At 39.0% G+C, this 10643-nt stretch overlaps 1 long non-coding RNA gene across 2 annotated transcripts; it reads right to left on the bottom strand.

The window, feature by feature from the left end:
* Window positions 1-475: 475 nt before the first annotated feature.
* LOC146798635 (uncharacterized) lies at window positions 476-9409 on the bottom strand. Of its 2 annotated transcripts, XR_014969197.1 has the most exons (4): window positions 9338-9409; window positions 8782-8852; window positions 7762-7990; window positions 476-1945 (listed from the first exon to the last, which is right to left on the bottom strand). It is a non-coding gene; the product is annotated as an uncharacterized LOC146798635 (long non-coding RNA). The 2 variants fall into 2 exon arrangements; XR_014969196.1 differs by lacking the exon at window positions 476-1945 and having other exon boundaries at window positions 6740-7990.
* Between the last annotated feature and the right edge of the window lie 1234 nt (window positions 9410-10643).

Here is a 10643-nt window from a genome sequence, read left to right on the forward strand (position 1 = left end):
GGGTCAAGTGGTGTCGGAAACCCTCGTAGTTTTGAATGGTGTGATGTGAGAAGTTGGCCTGGCATATGCTGGTCACTAGTTATAGTGGCCACCTTGCACCAGTCCAATTCGACTCTTATGGTAGATAGGTTTAAGACAACCTTTTAAAGAAAGCTATCCTAGTGGTAGCTGTGGAGAGCAGCCTTTAGGCTAAGTCTCTGAGGAATGTAAAGCAGCTTGTTTTACCTTATAATCTCTTGAATTACCAAATGAAAAGGACACCACACAGGTATATATATCAAATATATATGTATTTATTCTTAGATACACTCTACTAATCTCTTTATGAGATTGGAACCCAGATACACATTCAAATGTCAACACTTCTCAATAAATTAAGCACAAATATGGCTGTAGCCCTAGGGGTGTACTAGACCATATACTAAAAAAATGGGTTAACAAACTCGACTTGCAAATTGAAAAGGCCTAGGGCCTTGGGAATCGCTGGGGCTTCACTTCTGCAGTGTTAGCAGGTAAGTAATCAGCCCACGGGAGACGCGTGCAGTGTATAAACACAGCCGCGGGTTTCCTATTGGTTTCAATGGCACAAGTCGCGGTTTGTAATTTAAAGTTTTATGGGCACTTCGGAGAAGTCAACAAGCAAGCCACTTACAGGGTAAGTATTTCGAGGGCCAACACTCACTTGGGTACCGGAGTGCACGAGTTACCTCACCCAGGGAAGCTGGGTGCATAGGTGTCTTTTGGTGTCGGGTCGCGATGCTGTTTTCAATGGAGATCACTGAAGACTTGCTGCTTGTGACGACTGGAGAGGTGTCCGCTGGAATCCGAAGATGGATTGGTTGAAGAGGACCTGAAAATTGCGGGGACAGAGTTCAAAGTCACTTGCCAGTGACCGGTGGCCAGCAGGATGGATGACCACTGATGTCGCGTCGTTTCAGGTCGTCGATGGTGATTTGTCTCTTCGCTCACGAGGTCCAGGAGAGATCGACGATGACCAGCAGCTGGATTCGGAGGGTCCCACGGCGTCTGCAGCTGATGACGGTGTCGGCAACCGGATTGGAGCCAACAAACCTTGGCAACTGCAAGTCTCGTGTGGAGTGAAGATGGAAGGTGATGCAGACCAGCAAGGTCTGATGGACTTACCCAGCGAGGGTAAGTGAGGGCAGGCCTGGAGCAACCAGGAGAGCCCTTGAAGTTGATGAGAAAGTCTTCGGGTGAGTCACTAGCCAACAGGCAAGCAACCGCGAAGACGCCTTTGCAGGAAAAGTTCCACAGGAGCCCACGGTCACTCGGGACAGGGTAGGCCGCTGATTTTCGGTACCAGACCTGCTAGGGACTTGGACTACAGATGGTCAAAAGCACAAGTTCGTAGAACGTTGTTTAGGGTTTGCACTCGAAATCAGTGCACGGTTCCCTGGTATTGCTGTTCCTCATCACTCGTGGGGTCCAGATGCCACAGCTTCGCTGGGACCTCAAAATGGCCGTCGAGAGGTCAGGAAATCTGCTTCAGGGGACGCAGGGACTTCGGACTCCGGCGGGAGCGGTGAAGTTTGCAACCGTTGATCAAAGTTACTGGTGCCTGCCAAGCAGGGGAGTCACTCCTTGACTCCAAGGGAGATTCTTCAGTCTTCCAGAGATAGTGGAACATCGAAGGGCCAGGATTCTTCTTTGTAGAGAAAGAAAAGAACAACGTGTGGCTGACCAAAGGCTCAGCACCTCGATTTTTTAGTTATGAAAGTTCATATAGTGTCTGTGCAACCACATCCGGAGTGTGCCACACTTGTACTCCACTGGATACCAGATAGGTTCATGAAAGAAAGGATGGTGCACCAGGGTGAAGTCAGGTAGCTCTGTATGTATTCCAAAATATATTTCTTTATTATTTTTTCAGTAAAATCTTGGACACCAGCCAACGCGTTTCGTCCCGAAAGGAACTTCGTCAGGGCTGAAACAATACATAAATAAGACAAACTAAACACAACTGCCACATCAAATAATGACATAAAAACATAAAAATGTGTAACTTACATGTAAATACCAAACATATATATATAAAAATATTTTTACAAACAAATACATAAACGTATACATAAAAAAATTATATAACTCCTACATAAAAAACTACAAATAAAGAACGACACAATAAACTACCACATCATAAATATCATTATACATCCCAATTAAGTAGACATATGATAAATATAGACACTAAGACATACATTGAAAAAGGAGAAGAAAATTCTGTTTTCACCATTTGACCATTGAAGCAAAAGAAGAAAGTATTAAAGTTGATAAAGACATGTGAAGATACATTACGAAAGTTTTGAAGACTTCCATACTTCTAAAATATAGAAGATGTCATAGAAAATGTAAAGTGCGACAGGAAGACTGTTATAATGCAATGACTATCTTATTAAACCAACAAATAACCTCACCAGAGATATCCTTATCTTTGTCCAAAAAACAGATGCAATCAAATCGATACAAGATTACTAATGTTCCGGGTTCATGTTTTATATATGGATAGGGCATTCATCAGGATTCCAAGATTACCCTAATAAGAGAAACAAACAACAGGCAGTCCCATAATATGCCTGGTCTAAACATATTCTATGTCACAAAAGTAACACGCATTTGATGACCTATAAATAACAAAGGTCCACACAGGCAACCGCGAAAATAGTTGATACTCAACCATACCATAAGTGTAATATATAGCAAAAAACATGTCTTACCTCCGTAATAGCTATAACAAATCACGTCAATTCAAGAGTAGAACCGAAGGCCTAAGTAGCGGCCCAAATTCCTAGTAGGGAGAGACAGGACGGTATGGTTATATAAAGTGATCATTAATAAACGATCAAAAAATTATTAGATTGGCCCAATATTAGTAGGCGGATCAGCCTCAAAAAATGACGTGATGATATCAATCATGTCACTGCCAATGTAAGCTATATAATGATCTTCTGTTGCCACTTCCTAATTATGTTACTACGGCAAACGCATCACGATCACAATAAAAAACGGAGTATACCATATCGGGCGAGCCGTATAGTGTCATATAAAAACGGAATTAGGTAAGCCAACAAAGTGCAAAAATACAGCGAAGCCACAACTTCCCACTGTAATTTAGGCATGGCCTTATCCCACGTACAACATCGTAACTCACAATCAAAAGACAAAAGTAGAATGGATCCGTACATCCCACCCTCGTAATTTGTTTTGTTCTAATTACAAAAAGGAATAGGGGGGGAGGGGACAGTTCTCCTTATAGGCTCCCTGTAAGCTTACCTAATCGGCGTTGAGAGTCACGGTTTCAGTACCAATTCCGTAGTGTGAGATTCAAACAGACCCGCTAAATCCTTTACATTTAAATAACGGAGACAAGTCATGTGATTCATCCAATCAAATAGGTAAATAGGTCACGTGTTTTGATACTCAAAAATAGGCGCCATACTTGACTGGGTAAATTAGACCCTGCCCAATATAAGTACTAATCGAAATACAAATATCTCTTACACATCTGACCGTATGTGGGATGAAATAACGAGAGAAACACCGTTATGTTACCAATACGGTAGCCCTGAACTCATTTAGATAAACTTCGCGAATTAGTTTATACAGGGTATGTAATGTGCCGACAATCAATAGGTAACGTGTTTTTACACAAAGAGCAGGCGCCATGTTTAACTGCCAAAATGCGCCTTATCAAATATAAGTATTCTTTAGAATACGAATAACTCCTCTAAGTATCAAAAGGTAAATTACCTGGTTGTCACGTGTGGATAAAGCATATAAAGATTACCTAGTAGTCGCGTGTAGAAAAAGTATATAAGGGCACTATATTTCATTCGTAAAGTATGTATTGCCAAGTAAGAGCTACCGTTTACGATGCAATCCAAACCATCGGACCCGATGGCGAAGCTGTCAAAAAACTACCAAAATGGTAGCCATGTCCAAAGGGGGCAATATCTGAAAAACAGTTCAGGTTACTAAACCAAACACTAAGAAAGCAAAATTCCAATACATTAAAATTCCAAACAAAAATTATTAATTATACAATGTTCTATATAGACTGTAAATAAAGTATAAACACATTTTTGTTTTTATATTAAAATAATAATGCACAAGGTAATACACAAGAAGGAACCAACTATAGATGTAGTTCTTCAGGAAAGAAAGAAGAAGGAGAGGATAGACCAATTCAGTAGCAGTGTTGGTATTTAACTGACAGATAGAATATATGTCAGGAAAGCATAATGATATATGTATATATATATCATCATACAAACTAGGGTTACATAATCATGATAGCCTCATATTCCTAGAGAAAATAATGCATTTCCCCATCGGTATTGTGCCCCAATTGGGTCGCTTTCAGACGACAAATCCATTTTGCCTCCATCTGCCTCAGTAATAGGTCCCTATTACCTCCTCTTATTTGAACCGGCACATGGTCTATTGCATGGAACCAAAAGGTTAAATCGTCTGGATGTTCATGTGAAAAGTGATTTGTGATGGGATACCTGTTGTCCTTTGATCTAATGGCTCGACAGTGCTCCTGAATCCTAATTTTTAAACAGCGAGTAGTACTGCCAACATATATGATGTTGCATTTACATCCCAGAACGTACACCACATGTGTCGTATTGCAGTTTAGAAAATGACCTATGTTAAACCTTTTGGATGTATTATAGTTAAATGTAACAGTCTTGTTTTTACCAAAAGGGCACATATTACACATCCCACAGACATGAAAACCCTTTGGTTTAGGCGGAAGCCATGAGTGGGTTGTTTTGGGAGTCGTTATGTAGCTAGGACAAAGAGAATTTTTTAACGAAACCCCCCTCCTGTAGGTGATGGATGGTTTCATACCAATGGAATCCTTCAAGCCCGGTATTACTGTCAATAGGTGCCAATGTTTACGAAAAATATTGAAGATGGCATCACTGTGTGTCGTGTATTGCGTTATAAATCTTGCCCTTGGATTAGTTTTATCAAGATGAGGTTTATCCGTCAAGGTGTCATCTCTATTTAAGTTATAGGCCCTAGATTCCGCTTTATTAAGGATTCCCTGTGTATATCCCCTCCTAATGAACCTAGTTTTCACATCTCTAATATTAGCTTGAAAAGTTGCCTCCTCACTACAGGTTCTCCGTATCCGTACCATTTCTCCAAATGGTATGTTATTCTTAACAGACCTCGGGTGTGCACTTGTGGCGTGAAGTACCGAATTACATGAGGTTTCCTTTCTGTAGAGTGTACTGTGTATTTGCCCCTGTTGGATGTAGAACTGTATATCAAGGAAGTTGATACGTTCCCTGTTGTATATCATTGTAAATTTCACATTATAGATGTTATCATTGAGAAACAAAACATATTGCTCGAGAGCTTCCACCGAGCCGGACCATAAACAAATCACATCGTCGATGTACCTCCCCCAGTATACAATATCGTTAGTCCAGGGGGAGGCACCTCTGCCCCAAGCATGCTCCCTCTCAAACCACCCCATAAAGAGGCAACCGTAAGAGGGAGCAAACTTGGAGCCCATCGCAGTACCGTGTGTTTGTTGGTACCATCGGTTATCAAAAAGAAAAAAGTTGTTAGACAATATAATGTCAATCATTGAAACAATCATTTCATTGTAACCCAAAAGTCCTGCATCCTCCTTATCCAGAAAAGTTTGCACTGCCTTTATCCCAAAGTCCTTGTTTATGCAGGTATAAAGACTCTCCACATCAAGAGTAACAAATAAGAGATCGTCAGCCCATTCAAAATCTTTAAACTTAGTCAGAATATCTTTACTGTCCCTAATGTAAGATGGTAAATTAGGGACATGTTTTTGGAGTCTCAGATCCACATATTGGGACAGTTTTTCAGTTGGAGATCCCACACCAGAGATGATAGGTCGTCCTGGGGGGAACCGTCCACCTTTGTGTATCTTTGGTAGAACATAGATACATGGGGAGGTCGGAGAGTCCACCCACAGGTACCTATATTCATCCTCAGTCAAAAGGCCTATCTCCTTCCAGTCTGTCAATTTACCATTAATCATATTCGTAATAGTTGGAATAGGATTGTTGTAAATTTCCTGATAATGTAAGTTGTTATTAAGTTGTCGAGATATTTCTTGCATGTAATCATTGTGGTTCATAACAACCACATTGCCACCCTTATCAGCCTCTCGGATTACAATATTTGGATCTTTATTCAGTCTTTTAAGTGCCATCTTTTCAGAGGCTGAGATGTTATATGGGGCCTTCGAGACAAACTTTCTAGGGGTTTCCAAGTCATATAGATCTTCAGTGACTTTATCAAAAAACACATCTATGTTGTGATGGTAGGAATGCATGGGCATGAATTTGGATTTGGGGCGAAGACCACTATCAGCACCCAAATTTTCGGGAATGTTAAAATCCCTAAGAATAGAGGTAAGATCATGTTCCTCCTCATTATCAAGGGTCATTAGACAATGTATGTTCTTAATGTCATAAATGGTATGTGTCCCATCTGAATCAATGTTAGGAATCACCCCCGGGTCTTGTGGTCTATTCGCAAAGTGATCTTTAAGTCTAAGTATCCTAGTGAATTTGTACAAATCAACATGTGTATTGACCAAATCCCCTTCCTGTGTGGGACAGAAATTAAGTCCTTTACTCAAAATGCTAATTTCATCAGAATCCAAGGTTTTATTAGATAAATTGACAATTTTGAGGTCAAAATCTAAATTAGGAGGTACATTAGAGATAGATGGAATACAAACATTCTCTGTGATTACTTCTTCACTTTCATGCCCGTATTTGTTTTGTTCCCTTGACCCCCTCTTGTATCTCCCCTTTGACCTCCTCCCTCCCCTCCTTGTTTGTGTTGGTCTCTTTTTTGTAGTAGCCGATTGCTGATTCTTAATTTTGCTAATTCTTTCTGAAAGGAGGTAGTCATTTCCCCTAAAGGGATTTCAGGTGCAGTAATGTTAGAATTTGAGCTGCTAATTGAGGAAATGGATACATTGCTACTAGAGCCTATTTCCTCACTTTCCCCTTCATCTTCCCTTGTTCTCTTTTTATTTCCATCATCAAATCCTTGCATTCCATCAAACTTCTTAGCAAAGGTATAAACCCTGCCATCCTTATAATCCTTGTCGTCTCTTTTAATCTTTCTAAGTTTCTTGTCCTTTAGATATAGTTGATGGTTTTCCATCACTTGTTTTAGAATTGCATAGTTTTTTTCTATTAAGTCTTTTTGTGACAAATTATTGATTTCTTTCTCCAGAGTTTCTATCTCTGTTTGCAATTTTTCTCCCTTTTCCGCAGCATGTCTCACTAAAATTTTCATCATGGTTATTGACGCTCCTTCTAAATTACATTCCCACTCCTTTAATAGGTCACTACTTAGGTCCTCGAAGGTGGGAAAAATTAATATCCGCAGTCCCCTTGGGATTTTGCCGTTTTTCATATATTGCTCAAGGGTTACCCCATCCCACCATCTACTAAGTTCTTGTTTGCGTAGCCGTTCTAACCTCTGAAACATAATCTTAAGACTTTTAACATTACTTGCTGTCTGGGCAGTTGTATCTTTTATGGTACCAGTACCAAACAAGTCCAAAGCTAGCTCCTCACGGCCATCCAAAAATTTAGGCATTTCTAGTACAAAGGAATAAAAGAAATCACAGTATATATATAATAACAACGGAATCGAGTGCGAAGCGGTCCAGCAATATACAGAAAGAAAAGAACAACGTGTGGCTGACCAAAGGCTCAGCACCTCGATTTTTTAGTTATGAAAGTTCATATAGTGTCTGTGCAACCACATCCGGAGTGTGCCACACTTGTACTCCACTGGATACCAGATAGGTTCATGAAAGAAAGGATGGTGCACCAGGGTGAAGTCAGGTAGCTCTGTATGTATTCCAAAATATATTTCTTTATTATTTTTTCAGTAAAATCTTGGACACCAGCCAACGCGTTTCGTCCCGAAAGGAACTTCGTCAGGGCTGAAACAATACATAAATAAGACAAACTAAACACAACTGCCACATCAAATAATGACATAAAAACATAAAAATGTGTAACTTACATGTAAATACCAAACATATATATAATAAAAATATTTTTACAAACAAATACATAAACGTATACATAAAAAAATTATATAACTCCTACATAAAAAACTACAAATAAAGAACGACACAATAAACTACCACATCATAAATATCATTATACATCCCAATTAAGTAGACATATGATAAATATAGACACTAAGACATACATTGAAAAAGGAGAAGAAAATTCTGTTTTCACCATTTGACCATTGAAGCAAAAGAAGAAAGTATTAAAGTTGATAAAGACATGTGAAGATACATTACGAAAGTTTTGAAGACTTCCATACTTCTAAAATATAGAAGATGTCATAGAAAATGTAAAGTGCGACAGGAAGACTGTTATAATGCAATGACTATCTTATTAAACCAACAAATAACCTCACCAGAGATATCCTTATCTTTGTCCAAAAAACAGATGCAATCAAATCGATACAAGATTACTAATGTTCCGGGTTCATGTTTTATATATGGATAGGGCATTCATCAGGATTCCAAGATTACCCTAATAAGAGAAACAAACAACAGGCAGTCCCATAATATGCCTGGTCTAAACATATTCTATGTCACAAAAGTAACACGCATTTGATGACCTATAAATAACAAAGGTCCACACAGGCAACCGCGAAAATAGTTGATACTCAACCATACCATAAGTGTAATATATAGCAAAAAACATGTCTTACCTCCGTAATAGCTATAACAAATCACGTCAATTCAAGAGTAGAACCGAAGGCCTAAGTAGCGGCCCAAATTCCTAGTAGGGAGAGACAGGACGGTATGGTTATATAAAGTGATCATTAATAAACGATCAAAAAATTATTAGATCGGCCCAATATTAGTAGGCGGATCAGCCTCAAAAAATGACGTGATGATATCAATCATGTCACTGCCAATGTAAGCTATATAATGATCTTCTGTTGCCACTTCCTAATTATGTTACTACGGCAAACGCATCACGATCACAATAAAAAACGGAGTATACCATATCGGGCGAGCCGTATAGTGTCATATAAAAACGGAATTAGGTAAGCCAACAAAGTGCAAAAATACAGCGAAGCCACAACTTCCCACTGTAATTTAGGCATGGCCTTATCCCACGTACAACATCGTAACTCACAATCAAAAGACAAAAGTAGAATGGATCCGTACATCCCACCCTCGTAATTTGTTTTGTTCTAATTACAAAAAGGAATAGGGGGGGAGGGGACAGTTCTCCTTATAGGCTCCCTGTAAGCTTACCTAATCGGCGTTGAGAGTCACGGTTTCAGTACCAATTCCGTAGTGTGAGATTCAAACAGACCCGCTAAATCCTTTACATTTAAATAACGGAGACAAGTCATGTGATTCATCCAATCAAATAGGTAAATAGGTCACGTGTTTTGATACTCAAAAATAGGCGCCATACTTGACTGGGTAAATTAGACCCTGCCCAATATAAGTACTAATCGAAATACAAATATCTCTTACACATCTGACCGTATGTGGGATGAAATAACGAGAGAAACACCGTTATGTTACCAATACGGTAGCCCTGAACTCATTTAGATAAACTTTGCGAATTAGTTTATACAGGGTATGTAATGTGCCGACAATCAATAGGTAACGTGTTTTTACACAAAGAGCAGGCGCCATGTTTAACTGCCAAAATGCGCCTTATCAAATATAAGTATTCTTTAGAATACGAATAACTCCTCTAAGTATCAAAAGGTAAATTACCTGGTTGTCACGTGTGGATAAAGCATATAAAGATTACCTAGTAGTCGCGTGTAGAAAAAGTATATAAGGGCACTATATTTCATTCGTAAAGTATGTATTGCCAAGTAAGAGCTACCGTTTACGATGCAATCCAAACCATCGGACCCGATGGCGAAGCTGTCAAAAAACTACCAAAATGGTAGCCATGTCCAAAGGGGGCAATATCTGAAAAACAGTTCAGGTTACTAAACCAAACACTAAGAAAGCAAAATTCCAATACATTAAAATTCCAAACAAAAATTATTAATTATACAATGTTCTATATAGACTGTAAATAAAGTATAAACACATTTTTGTTTTTATATTAAAATAATAATGCACAAGGTAATACACAAGAAGGAACCAACTATAGATGTAGTTCTTCAGGAAAGAAAGAAGAAGGAGAGGATAGACCAATTCAGTAGCAGTGTTGGTATTTAACTGACAGATAGAATATATGTCAGAAAAGCATAATGATATATGTATATATATATCATCATACAAACTAGGGTTACATAATCATGATAGCCTCATATTCCTAGAGAAAATAATGCATTTCCCCATCGGTATTGTGCCCCAATTGGGTCGCTTTCAGACGACAAATCCATTTTGCCTCCATCTGCCTCAGTAATAGGTCCCTATTACCTCCTCTTATTTGAACCGGCACATGGTCTATTGCATGGAACCAAAAGGTTAAATCGTCTGGATGTTCATGTGAAAAGTGATTTGTGATGGGATACCTGTTGTCCAGGGTTAATCTAAATTGCATTGGCAATGCTTGGTTTCTTATAGTGAAGATAGGGGAGGGACT

Source organism: Triturus cristatus, chromosome 9 (assembly GCF_964204655.1).
Source record: "Triturus cristatus chromosome 9, aTriCri1.1, whole genome shotgun sequence".
Taxonomy (NCBI): Eukaryota; Metazoa; Chordata; class Amphibia; order Caudata; family Salamandridae; genus Triturus; species Triturus cristatus.